Source organism: Typopeltis vanoorti, chromosome 12, assembly GCF_054136105.1.
Source record: "Typopeltis vanoorti isolate ZY-2024b chromosome 12, IOZ_Tvanoo_1.0, whole genome shotgun sequence".
Classification (NCBI taxonomy): domain Eukaryota; kingdom Metazoa; phylum Arthropoda; class Arachnida; order Uropygi; family Thelyphonidae; genus Typopeltis; species Typopeltis vanoorti.
In genome coordinates, this window is record NC_143560.1 from 96,594,494 (window position 1) to 96,609,585 (window position 15,092).

General features: G+C 35.8%; 1 protein-coding gene across 1 annotated transcript in view; it reads left to right on the forward strand.

Moving 5' to 3' along the window:
- The first annotated feature begins 10,300 nt into the window (after window positions 1-10,300).
- The window catches only part of LOC150101036 (elongin-C), a 44,119-nt gene continuing 39,327 nt past the window's right edge, over window positions 10,301-15,092 (forward strand). Inside the window, exon 1 of the mRNA XM_090401455.1 lies at window positions 10,301-10,425. The gene's annotated coding sequence lies outside the window, so the exon portion shown is untranslated. The remainder of the gene's footprint in view (window positions 10,426-15,092) is intronic.

Sequence of the window (15,092 nt, forward strand, 5' to 3'; positions counted from 1 at the left end):
AAAGAAGTTGACAAGAGATTATTTAATCCTAACTTTTTGAAGACTAGTTTGCAGTCAGTCTCTATCCTTCAAACATTTATGATAGTAAACTATCAATAAATGAAAGCTTTTCAAGAGAGAGAGAGAGAGAGAATGGTGGATAACTGCTGTCATCTTGTGGTCCTAAATCTTAACATTCTTATTATGTGTAATAGTGAGAGTTCTACACTAGATTTCTTGAGATTGGGATTAAAAATTCTAGTTTCCGGGAGATTAAAAAAAAACAATTACTTGTCCATGCCAGAGAAATGACTAACTCAGAACTGACCAAAGAAAGACAAAAAAAAAAAAAAAAAGACTTGCTCTAGTTAACGACTAGAACAAAACTTGAACAATCTTTCATCAGAGGACCTAGTGGTGTGGATACAAGCGCCATGTCCATAAGGCTACACAGGCACCATGGTCTAATATGGGTGAGATATGTTTCATAAATCATTACTTAAATTGTTACGTAGCGAGATTAAACAAAGTTGTTAAACTATGTTTTGTGACAAGACATATCAAACAAAAAAAAAAAACGACTAATTGGTTAAAAAAAATTTCAATAAGTATCTTCCATTATCTATATTCTCAGAAGGGAGTAAGATACTTCTTCAGTAATGCAATGTCTTAATACACTGGTTTTCATAAATTAGAACAAAGAGAAAAATCGCGATAACCCCCGGCAGGAAAAGGGGGGGGAATGAAAGATACATTATGTACAAAGTGACGCTAAGTCTAGTTGTATACAAATGAGTGGCGTTCTCAGTGATATATGCAAATGCACCAAGGCATAATAAAACCAGGCATTTTGAAGTGGTTTTCCATTTCATGACAGCAAAATTCTTGGACATGGCTGCAAGCCCATTTAATCAATGAATTCAGGCAGCGAGCCATCTTGAGAACAGAGGCCAGCCAGTCAGAGAGAGAAGAGATAGCCAGATCGTTGTATATGAGTCGTTCTGTGGTTCACAAACAATATTTTGAAGATAGAATGAAAGAAATCTATGAGCTATAACTACAGTTAGTGATGCATATCTCTTATTATCTGCTTGCCGAAACCTCCAAATCAGCTATCATCTGATTTCTCGTTGGCTACCGGAACATTAGTATCTCCTTATATTATATACTCAAAAAAGCTTCACGAAGGTGATCTGCATGCTAAACAACCGGTAGTCTACATGCTCCTGTTCCCACACCACAGGAGAGAACATTTGAAATGGACCAAGTTACATGTCAACTAAACCCAAGACCAACGAAGGTCGGTATTGTTCACAGACGACTCCCAATTTGCAATATAAAGCGACTTCTAACGTGGAAAGAACAAGGGACACGTTATCATCCCTATAATATCCATGGAAAGGACATGGTGAATGTAGTATGATGGTCTGGGGAGGCATCTTGATATATGGACACATCAACCTGTATGTGCTTCCAGTGGAATCATGAATGTCGCAACTTATGGAGAAGTATTGAACCTCTGCATTAGTCCATAACAGGTGCGAGAGGGGCGATATTTATCCTACAAGACGATGATGCTCGTCATTATCTAGAGAAGCTCATGGATCAGTATCTCCAAGAAGACACTATATCATACGTATGGAATGATCAGCTGGATATCATGATCTTAATAATATTGAGCATGTCTAGGATTCTCTAGGCTGATTTGTTGCTGTTCTCGATCACTCCCTCCCAAAACTTTGAGTCTTTGCAAGAGCAATTGTTATTACTAACTGAGCACTTAGACATCATTACATTATAAACAGTATAAAAATTTGTGATGCTGTACTCGTATTTCATATTTGTGGGAGATGACCACATTACTTATTGAGGCACTTCGACAATCTCAATTCCCCCTCTTGTTTTCGACCATTGTTTTCATGTACTGATATTTTACTGAATTAATATATTCATTTATAATTTTCGTAATTTGTATTTCTTTCATATTTCATATACTGCTTTTGTACCATACCGCATAAAAATTTCATGATACACTTTTTTTGAGTTATCATAGTTTTTTTCCTCTGTTCCTTAATTTATGGAAGCTAGTGTAGTATTAAATTGTTATTTTATTTCTTTTCTCCATTAATATGCATGATTACAAATTTATAATGCATTGTTTTACACACTGTTTCACACACTTTGTGCCTTGCAAGGTGAGAGTATTATTATTATCATTAATAATTCATTTATATATTTTGCAGTTAAAATCAAATAAAAAAATCAGCTAATGTCTTTTTGTTCCCTATACGGGAACAAAAAGACGAGGCCATTTTAACCCTATCTAATATTTGGAGACTGAGTGGACAGTTCAATCTCCACTAGCCAATCGGAGATAGCTGGCCCAAGGCTATCACTAATTAATTGGTATGCAGTGAAGAAGGCGGCTAGCAAGTGCCGCTATCTCGTGGTCCCTGACCTAACACAATATTTTTAATGTCTGAAAATAGTGTGGTTTCGACGGCCGATTTTCTTGGGTTTATGGGACGAAAAACCCGAGAGAAAAAACCCGGTCGATTAACTCGGGAACCGTTTTGTCATAGAGTGCAAACTCCACTTTTACTGAGCTACACAGGCTCTTTTGCAGTAAAAATATGAAATTTTTACGATTACCGAGTTAATCGATCATTGTTACAGGCAAGTAGGGTTTTGCCTTCTACAAATTCGATTTCTTCCCTAAACTCAATAAAAACGACTATATAATTCACAGAATTCCAGACAATAATATCAGAGTTTAGGCATACGAGACATCAGTAGTTGTCTGATGCGTTCTATCACCATTAGCCTACAAATCATTGCTAGTCATTAACTCCTCCATAGCGCAATTGGAAGAACGATGGTACATTGCTACCTTCGATTGGAACAGGCCTAAGTTGGATTCTTGTCGTGACCGGAGGAATCCTTATGTGGACTTTTTTCAATCGAAGGTGAGTTGGCTGATTTCATACAGAGGTAGCAGGGTCTTTTCTCCCAGAAACTCTGGTTTTTCATCCCGCATACAGACAAATCGGCCCTTCAGAACACACGCAATTTATAGACAAAAAATACTAGTTGTGGTGGTGGTGGTGGGCGGTAGATGGCGTTGATGGAGGTGATTGTTAGTAGAGGTTCAGTGTAGTGGCGGAGACAGTTGTATAGTAGGTGTCCTCTCGCGATGAGTCTTCGGACTCCTTGGAGGTGTCGCGAATAATAATAATAATAAACTCAGCTGCCAGTGAAAATAGACCGCTGGAATTGACACTATTCTATTACAGAACTTCTTTCCTCTATAAAAATAGTTCTCTTCATTAGAGAAACTTCTCACGATCCTTATCATGGTGACCAATTAAGAGGGATGAAAAACATCACGTTTGATAAAAGTAGATATAACCAAGCACCAGTGAAATGCCTTCACAATCTCATACTCTTCTTCTAACGCTTATTTATTTTTTAAATATTTTAGCTCTAATTTTTGGAAATCAGTGGAGAGCCAGTTGTTACTCTTACTCATCATCAAAACAGCTGATAATTATCTCTTAAAGAGATATCAGGGGAAGAATATAGGCAACTGCTGCCATCGCAAGATGGCAGCAGTTGCCTACATATCTTAAACCCTAACACGTATATTACTGTCTGATATGATGTGAATTCTGTGTCGATATTTCTGACTACATGGTTGAACATCCAGTTTCAGGTAGAAAAATCATTGGAAAAATGTCTTTAAAGAATAATCTTGGAAACAGAGTAGAGTACAGTAATTATCAGCACTTAGATCTATCTATCTATATATATTTAAAGCTAACGCTTGCAGATAGCAATAATGACTTTACTATGGAATTAATGCATTAATACGTATTGGACATAAAAGTGAAAAAAAAAAAACTAATAATAATTGGTACGAGGAGTTTTGCATGTAAGTAGGAAAACACGCATAGTAGTAGGCTGAATTTACATATCGCACATTTCATGGCAGGATCTTACTGCCCCATTATTTATAGCTGATGATTTAATCGGATATTTTGTGATAGAAATTAAATTATCTAATGTGCTTCAATTTCCCAAAGGGAGCGGTTGGCACACTTTTTAGCCCAGTATATTTTGAGATTAGTCTCCATGTTTCATCATCAGTTCCGTGTATTTATACAAACATGCTAGTTGTAAAGCGGTGATACTAATCCTAAGTAGTATTTATTTGCATGTACACATACTGACTACTTAATTAGAAACTTCTCAGAAATCAGTAGTTTCCGTACAGGCAACCCACTGCTAATACCGATCGTCTTCAATTCTCTGCGCATAGTTCAGTGAGATATGAGTCGGTAACAGTCTTCATTAAATGCTATGGTCAACTGCTGCATATAAGTACAAGCCTTCTCAGACGACGACGATCTCAATCCTGAAAGACTATCTTAGGATTGAGAAAACAATCAGTTTTCTTGTTTTCAAAATCGTGGCTCCAGTCAATCGGGCACCCACAATAAGCGCTTTATCGAACTCAGAAAGATCGTTTGTATTCCCCATTGTGATCAACACTGTTGACAAGAACTGATCAGCGGCATTCTTAAATAGTTGTCTAGAACACGTGGTGAAGCACGTGACAAAGTATTTTGCATATACGCTGCGTAAGTGATGTTAAGTTGCATCTCCATAAAAGTTTCCAATTCAGTGGCTGGTATGATATTCATATTTTATGGTAGATTTTGCTGAAGTGATCAATTAAAAACTCAAAGTTGTTCTAGAAAAGACCTAGCCCTTTATAATAGTGATTGGTTCACTCTGGAATCGCATAAAAAAAGCCTAGAAAAAGTTCCTACAGTTGGTAACTAGCACTGCAGAAAATAACATTCTTCTGCAGGCTTAGTGTCATGAAAGTCGCCTGAGTCTGATTAATATTATTTTTATCTTTCTAATTCCACAATCTGTAATCTTGAAACGTATTAGGTTTTCTTCAATTTTAAAAGAAATTTCACGTTTACAATTATGACATTCATAGGCTGTTGTATACCTTGCTTATAGAAAATTCTCCTATGGATGTGATGTGACACGGTCCTCAAAGCGGTCGTGCTCTTTATTAAATAGGAATATAGGACCATTCTCTGAGGAGGAAATCGAATTAGTTTGGTTACACATAGATAGGCATTGTTGATAACATGCTTTTACAAACAGTCCCACAGCATGCTGTGATCATGCACACACTTTTTACGAGAATACTAAATCTGGAAATTCATGGAGAATATTTAAGTGACAGGTATATAAATGAAACAAAACTAACTGCAATGAATGAGTTTATTATCAAGTAATAAAAAAGAGAAAAAAAGTTGAATTCCAAGGATATAACAAGACAATGTAGGTTTTTCATCACTTAAAAAAGTATAAATAAATAAAAGCCTGATAACAACCGTGTGCTCCTCAAATTCTGTGTACTCAACTGTAAACATACGCATTGTTTCTTTGAATGAGCCAAAAGCCTTTTATTTCCTTACAGGGAGAAGGCGAGGCCTTTAAACCCTATCTACAGAGTGTCCCAAAATTCACGCAAAAAGTAATTTTGATAGAAAACACAAGTTTTTAATTAAAAATTGTAATTTCTTATTGATTCATAAAGTATACACTATAGGGTTATGCATGGAATAGCATATCGGGTAAATGGCCTCCACGGCTTTGCTGGCACATACGCACTCTTTTGTCGAAATTTTCCATGACCGTTTTGCATAAATGTGGCTGAATTTCGTTGATACAGCGCTCAATTTCCTCCTTCAAGGCGTCGGTGGTCGTGGGCTTGTTGGCATAAACCTTAGACTTCAAAAAACCCCAAAGAAAAAAGTCCAACGGTGTTAAGTCACATGATCTGGGCGGCCAATTCTGATCACCAAAACGGGAAATTACACGACCAGGAAATGACTCATGCAGTAATTGAATTGTTTCTTGGGCTGTATGGCATGTGGCACCGTCTTGTTGAAACCACATGTCGTCCACATCCATATCTTGCAATTTAGACACAAAAAACTGGATTATCATGTAGCGATAGCGAGCACCATTAACTGTTATTGCCTTACTAGCCGCATTTTCGAAAAAGAATGGACCGATGATGCCTCCAGCCCAAAATCCGCACCAAACAGTGACACGTTGTGGATGCATTTGTTTCTCAACAACCACTCGTGGATTTTCTGAACCCCAAATGCGACAATTTTGTCGATTAACGAAGCCATCAAGATGAAAATGAGCCTCATCGCTGAAGATGATTTTGTTTGAAAAATAAGCATCCACTTGTTGTTGTTCCATAATCCATTCAACGAACTCTCTTCGCTGTGTGTGGTCAGTAGGCTTCAGTTCTTGAGTCAATTGAACTTTGTAAGCATAAAGATGCAAATCTTTCGTGAGAATACGCTGTAGAGAGCTTCTCGAAATGCCCAATTCAAGACCACGGTGCCGAATTGATGTTCCTGGACTCTCAGCACCACTCTCACGAACGGCTTCGATGTTTTCTGTTGAACGACTTGTTGAAGGACGGCCAGAGTGTATAAGATCACTAATTGATCCAGTTTCCTTGAATTTTTAAATTAATCTTTTCACAGTTGATGAAGTTAAATCACTATTCCGACCATATTTTGTACGGAAATTGCGAACTGTAACTGCCAAACCTTCATTATTTTTAAGATATTGCTCAACAAAATGCGTTGTTCTTTCGTGTAGCGCTCCATTTTTAATAATCCTGAACTGGCAGCTGTCAGGCTGTCTTTTTTTTTCTCGTTGGCAACACCTTTACCGCACAAATGGCGCTAAATTTAAATCTTGCGTGAATTTTGGGACACCCTGTAGCTTTTGGAGACTGAGTGGGCAGTTCAATCTCCATCGGTAGCTGGCCCGCACAGGGAAATAATTTTTAATGACTATTGTTCAGAAGAGTGTGCATTATATGACTGTAGACATAATTGTAATTGTTCTACCTGTCAGAAAAGTTCCGGAGGTTTGGGTCCAATTTGAATGTGAAAAGGAGGGACTACTTTCATTGTACTGTGGTGAATTTCAAAGATTATGTTAATGAAACAATAAACTAGAGTCTCTAAGGTTAGATAGGGCTAAATGGCCTCGCCTACTCCCGTATACGGGAATAAAAAGGCGTTAGCTGAGAACAATGAACTACGGAATGAACATCATCAAAGAGAAAATGCTTTCCTGTAGATTGTACATTCACCATATTTTTAATGTGCACCACAAATATGAATCTGTGCTCTTTTCATGAATAAAACGAATGATATCTCTAAGACTTGGTTGACTAACTTTCGAGCAGGTCTGCAATTTATTTTAATTATAACTCCTGCATGTGGAGAACTGATATATTTCCCCACTTGATGAAACAGTTATTATTTCTCTCAATATTCGGCATCTAATATTTTTCAACATCCTCAAATGTATTTAGGGGAAGTTATGCTTTTACCTTCCTTTCAGAAGAACCCTTCTATTTCCCTTTATATACTAACGCCTGTTATTCCCTAATAGAGAGTAGGCAAGGCCATTTTGAACCCATCTAACTTTTGGAATCTGGGTGGGCAGTTCACTCTCCACCAGTTGCCAATTAGAGATAGCTGGTCCAAATCTATCACTAATTATAACGGCTGACAATTCCCACCATGTTGTGCTTTCTAATCCCAACGCTATAGTTATTGTCTGAAATAGTGGAGGTGCTATGGAAGTGGCATGGAGATCATGGTGTCGAGATCACGGTATGGAAATAGTGGAGGTGGTAAGGAGATCATGATTCCTCCCTATGGGACCAAAAAATCACGAGTTTTTCAAGAAAAAATCCGCTCTCCCCTAAAGATCGAATAACTTGTGAACCCTTCGAAAGAAAACTAAGCAAAATGTGCCTCTATTCGTCGGCTGGCCTAATACTGGGGTGCAAGCGCCACAAAATCCACGATAAAAGTGTTTCGGATCAAAGATCGGTTTTGATCACAGATCTTTCCAAAGAAAGAGCTTTCGAACCTATTTTCGTTTCTACAGAGCTACAGAAGCATTATTTATATGTCATAGATCAGAGATGGATGTGTAGGTCTGTGAAAATGGTATTTGCTTCGCCAGCACTAAATCACCGAAAGAAAGCTCCTTATAGGTTTTTATTCTAATTGCAGAGTAGAGGAACTTTTTGTGCCCTTTTTCAGCAGGCCTCAGAGTAAATCGATCTTTTGCACTGATAGGTAAGGTTTTTCTTCCTAGAAATTTTGGCTCTTAAGCTGCATATTAAAATAGACCATAGAACACTCACTGTTTCAGAATTAATATGTATATCATAATCGATCATTTGTGGTTCTAAAGACCACGACGAGGGATATGTCTGCACTTGTTTCCTAAAATCTCTTTCTTGAAAACAGTAATTTATTAATTGTCTTGAGCTCGCTCGAACGCTGTAGTGTGTAGAGACTCTCTGTGCCAATAATTGAAACACTAGAGCTATTCGTTTTGGGGATAAAATGGGGTTAGATCATTTATTTTCATACATTTTATAATAGACTAGTAAGGAGAGGTAAGGAAAAAATGTGTGTGTTTGCGTGCGTGCATTCAGTATGAAATGATGAAGGGGTGAAACACCAGATACTGAAGAAAATTTATTGCGTCTCGTGATAGGTCATGTACAAACTGTCACATGGAGAATTACAACGTGAAAAGGCCTTTCTCAAGCATTTGAACGGTGGATCGTGAACTATCTTCTTTCATTGCACAATTGTTAGTAAGTTAAAATACTTTTACCAGACAATGATCATAATCATCCACTGGTATTTTGTCTGTGGTTGTAGAATGTATTCAAGACCGAAGTCTTATGTGCCATCTAACTTTTCTCACACGAGCTAATGTGAACTGGAAATGATATTTTCGGTTACCACAATACTTATAGGTATAAAACTTACCGCTGGATTATAATATATATTATACAGAAGAAATTATATTTGTTTCAATCCTTTACCCAATCGTATGGAGATCATGAGTATAAAGTATATTCAATAATAATCTACGTGTATATAGAGGTTGTGGATTTTACATTATTTGCCTCTGATCCAGAATTAATAATATATTGATACACTATTTTGCTACTTACATATATATAAAATAGATGACTTGTGCATTAATTTAACTTGATTTCTTTCTTGATTTGATTCCTCCCTATGAGATCTCAATACAGGTTGAAACCGTTCTTGAATTCACATTCAAGATATCAGCAACAATTTACTATTGTATGGATAGGTGAGAATCTTTAGCGAATAATTATTAGGGCAGTATGTTTTGCCAAACAGGGTTATGGGACCTTTATACACATGACATCTTGTAAAACCTGGAAGAAAAATATATATCTTCCATGTAGGCTACATGCATAATTCAGATCCATCGCAAATTAATCATGAGGTCCAAAGATATATTGACCAAAGATTTTCTGAACGATGGACAGTGGAGACAGGTTAATTACACTGACTTCTCGGTCAAGTGAACTAAATCCTATCGATTTTAATCCTTTCTTTTAGAGAAGCTTTTTCCATAGGTTTATAAATTATATATATATATACATATATATATATATATATATATATATATATATATATATATATATATATAATAAATCAGCTAACGCCCTTTATTTTCTTATAGGAAGTAGGTGAGGCCTTTATGCCCTATCTCGCTTTTGGAGACTGAGTGGCCTTCTGAATTAATGATGTACCCCAGTCGGGAATATTGATGAACTTCAGGAAGGTATTGAATATGTATGCACTGTTATCAGCCACCAGCCAGGAATTCTCACTTGCATGAGGCTTTCAATGAGGAATCTTTCCACTAGCGGTCTTGATGGAATCGGCGGGCATTGTAAACACTATGAGATATTTTCATCCTACAGTGTTTCTTTTGCCAGTTATCTAAGGATTTATGTTTGCTCCATGATATTTTATTCTTGACAGTGTTATCATTCAATACCGCAAACAACTGACTAGACCAAAAGTTAAGACGTTAAGATTGCCGCCATCTCCTATCAGGGAATAAAATAGAACCTGAAAAGAGCATCCGTTCATTTACATACTTTCTTGATAACAGCATATCTGGCACCTAATTTCCAAGTTTCGCACTTGAATAATTGTAATAACATAGCGTGCATCATATGATTTCTGAATATTGATTAATAAATAACAATCACTTTTTTGCACTTTAGTTTTTGCGCCTTTAGTTATATTATAATTCGAACATATTTTCACTCTATGACGTCATTCTGCAGGAGCTTTAATTTACTTTCTTAATTTGTATTTTGGAACGTTATTATTAACGTACTTCGATTAGGAAATAGGTGTCACTTTTGTTCCTGATAATTCAAAGTCATTGGCAGGTATAGCTTTTGGGGTACTGGTGTTGTATTTTGACCTCCGTTATATATAATAGAAACATTTTCAGGTAATAATTTTGTTTTTCTTTTTTTCTGCAATTTATGGTTTATTTGGAATAAATTAATTATTTTGATTATGATATACAAACAGGATAAAATTTTATTTTAATATTGAAGATTAGGCTTCGTAGTAATGCTTGTTGCGTTCTATTTTATTTTATTTATTTTTTTGTCGGTCAGCTGTTAAGATTTTTTTATTATACTTTGCAGAAGTTTGATGTGTGTATATATATATATATATAGCGATAATGTGTGATTTTTTTTTTTGTTTGTTTGTTATATCGGCGGATTCGTTTTTGAATTTTCTAACTTGTTTGTAATCATACGTAAAGCGTCTTCGTACTTTCCAGTTTTCATTTCGTTGATACAAAACTATAGATATCCTGTTAATTTCTGTATTATGAAATGTGAATCATTCTAATATAACTTTAGTAGTAGATTTAAGAGGACAACTATTTTATTTTGATACAAAATTACAGCTGTAGATGAAAACATAATACGTCAGCATTAGATCCAACAAATCAGCCGCAGACAAAGCTTTTAGTATACTAGTTGCTATTATTCATAGCAGGGATTAAAAGATATTCCAACTTTATTTTTCTTGTACACAATATACATAATAAGTCTTTTGATTGCGAATTCCACAGGAGATTTTTATAAGATTTATGATCCTGTGGTAATGTGGGATAGCAATTGTTCTTTTCATATATACCGAAATACCACAGAATAAGATGAAATGTTATCTTGTTACTTTAACATTCTAGATTATTGCTTCATTTCAGCTTATAGCTCTAAAACTTCATTTAATATTATTGCACTTATCCAGAGTTTGGTGATATAAAGCAAGATTGTGGAATGGCAGAATCTGTACTTGAAATTCCTTCCAATTGCTTATTTGGAAATATATATTTATTTCTACATTTCTTTGGGTATTTTCATGGGATTTGCAACTATCCTTCCTCTACTTTTCTCTGGTGACAACCTCCACCTATACAAGAAATACATTAACTGATTTCGTCATAATCACTTGTCTACATGCAGCACTGGTGTTATAAGTTTTGTAATATCTCATGTATGGAATTTATATTAAAAAAAAATGATCAAATGGGAAGTGGAACAGGGCAAAGGTTAGTTGCTAAATTTTTAATTTCAGAATAATTGGAATGCTATGAGTAACATGCCATGTTAACGATAAAATATGAAAATAGAAAACTCACATGAGAAATCATATTTATTTGTAAAATTTTCACCTATGCTCCACAGGCATCCTCAATACAAAATAGAACAGCAATTAAATAACAGAAAATTCTAAAAAAAAAAAAAAATCACATTAGTGGCTAATGCAAGATAACAGAAAAAGATCAGTATTTTCCGAAGAAACTTAGATTTTTCATCATATAGAAAAAGCAACCTAACAGTTATGTTGGAAAGACTGGATGTGATAGTAACGAATTTGTATTAGGATACAGGACATATATTACTAGAAAGGGAGAGTGGTATCTGGTGGAAGGAGCCACACAAGACAATGCAGGTTTTGAAAATAATGTAATATCCCCACATCAAGAAACATTTTTCTGATCTTTGCTGTGATATTAAAAGAAGCATGTAAGGAATTTTATAGCAGATTTTTTATTTATTTATTTTAGCTAATCAGTAAAGAAATATGACCATTGGCTCTAGTAACACAAGATTTTCAATTTTAGATTAAATACTCTAATTTGAATTGGGTTGATCATACATTCCTGGCTGCTGACAATATAAAGTTCTTTCATAATATTCTCCTTTTTAAAATGATATTGTCATTGATGTCATCTGTTCATGCCTGTAACCTTTCTCAGGACTCATATCTGCGGTCTCTAGTCTTTGGTTAAGTTTTTTACTTCTAACCCAGCTCTCAGATCCATAAGTTAAAATTTGACCATCAACTTGTATACAGCTAATTTAGTGTTTCGACTAATTTCTCTCCTATTCCATATAAATTTATTCATTTGACTTCCTACCATACCAGCTTTGTTGATTCTGTTGTCTATTTCCATATTTTATTTACCATCTTTGCTAAAAATCGGGCCTAAGTAGCTGAAATGTTTTACTTGTTCTATAGGTTCTCCATTCACAATGCAGTTGATATTTTCAATGTGTCTGCCTATTTTCTTTGTCTTTTTAATGCTGACCTTCATACCGTATCTATTACAGCAGTTATTCAGTTTAGTCAGGGAATCTTGCAGACTTGTAGCAGATTTATTTAGAAGTATAACATCATCTGAGATTAACACCTCCAGTTTTGATATCAGGTTTAATACCACTTTTCTTCATAATATGATCCATATAGATAATGAATAACAGAGGGATAATGTACATCCTTGTCTGACACCAGATTTAACATTAAACTACCTTCCTGTACCTTTTCAATTCTTACTGCTGACGTACAACTCAAATAAGACGAAGTATTGCTTGATATAATGCCCCAGTAACACCATATAACTGTAGCATTTCGAATAGCTTCTCTCTTCGCACCTTGTCATATGCCTTTTCCAGATCTACAAAACTTAAATACAGATCTTTGTTGTATTCCCATGATTTCTCAACTATCTGTTGTAAAGTGAAAAACTGATCCTGGCAGCCTCTATTTGGCTTGAATCCAGCTTGTTCTTCAAGCTTCTCTTCCACCATCCTATAGGAACACTCAGTCATGAACCTCTGTAATTCTCACATTCAGTTTTATTTCCCTTTTTATATATGGGTACTATGAGAGCTCTACTCCAATTATCTGGAATTCATCTCTCTCTCTCCAAGCCTTCTCAACTATGCAGTGCAGCCACTGTAAGACTGTCCATACTTGAGCATTTCTAGTCGAATATCATCTACTCCTGCTGCCTTTCCACATTTCAGGCTTTTGATGGCTTTTTTTTTACTTCAAGTATGGATATGTATCCCTGACTGCATGCCTGGTCAGTGTTTTTTACCACTGTGCTGTCATCACTGCTTGTTGCATTTAGCAATTTTTTGAAGTAATTACTCCATACTTAAAGGATATCATCTACTCCCGTTTTCATGTCACCTTTATCATCTCTAACTCCTTTTACAGCACTTTCCTCCATTTCTAAGCTTCTTCAACAACCTCCAGAATATCTTACCACCTTCTTCATATTTATTTTCTATGTTCTTGCCAGAGTCCTCCCATGACTTTTGTTTAGCTAGTTTTACATAGTGTTTAGCTTTCTTACATTTGTCTCTGTATTCTCTAAGAGAGAAGACTTATTCACCAGGAACTTTTGATATGCTTTCTTCTTTTCCTTCACTACCTCTTTAACTTCCTGTGTCCACCATTGAGTTCTGATTTTTCTATCCTTGCAGACAACCTCACCACATGCCTCTCTGGCTGAATCAATCAGGGTTTTCTTCAAGGCTTGCCGCTGAATCTCCAAGGTTTGATTCCTGTTCTCAAACTATTTCATTTTTTCTTCAATCATCTTTGTGTATTTTAGTCTCAGTTGACATCTGAGAGCTGCTCAACTTTTATTCGCTTTAAAACTTTCTTACATGTTATTCTTTTCAATATGGAATTCAATTTTATCCTGCTCAAGACTAAATAGTGATCACTTCCAATTTCAAATCCTCTGTACACTCTGGTGTCCTGCACCAGGAAGAAGTCATCACTATCAACAATAACATAGTCAATGAGACTTTCTTATTCCTTGCCTCTTCTCTTCATGTGAATGTGCACATTTTTATTTTTTGTAATTTTAATTGTGCACAAATTATAATTTGTGCACATCTTTAGAAATCCAACAGGTATTTGCCATTATTATTAGCTTTGCTCTTTTCTCCTAATTTTCCCAAAATATTTTTGTATGTCTGACAATCATTTCCTACTCTGCTATTTAGATCCCCAACAACGACCAACTTTTCCTTTTTCATTGTGTCAGTTGCTTTTTCTAAAGCATCAAAAAATTCCTCCACTTCTACATTAGTAGAACCTTCTGTGGGACCATAGGCACAAATAAGTCTCATTGTCCATTTCCCCATTCTAATATTAGCCCACGTCACTCTACTTGAGACTGCCTGCCATTCATATTTTGTATTGAATACTATGGCTACTCCTTTTCCTTGATTCATTTCCTGAATATAACATTTTGTATTTATTGCTCAGAAAGATCTCACCAGTTTTTGTCTTTTTTGTTTCAGTCACCCCTATTATGTCGATCTGGTGCTTATCTAATTCCTCAGCTAGCTCCATTTCTTTGCCCTTCAGGCTTTTTATGTTGATAATCCTGATCTTCAACTCTGGTGATATTGAGTTGGCATGTGTTTTAGGGTTTGTTCCAGTAGCTGACTTTTCGCTGTTCGCCCTGGTTCCCTGGTGAAAACAATGGGGGCCTTGTTTAATCAGGCAATGCCCTATCCGGCATGAAATTCTGTCATGTTGTACCATCATTTGAAATTTTTGTTTAACCCAATAAGAATACAATTTGGTCTGCTAAATCCCAAGTTGTGAGCCCATCCTCGTCTGTTCAGTATCCAGGTAGATACCTAACAGGGTGCACCACGAGGAGGTGAGGATTGGATATTAGTTCAGAAGCCCTGGTCGGTTCTTCTCATTCCTTTGAAGGCTATGTGGAGGTCTCCTCTCAGTTATATAGCTTTGACCCTTAAGCACCCTATAATTTTCTATATG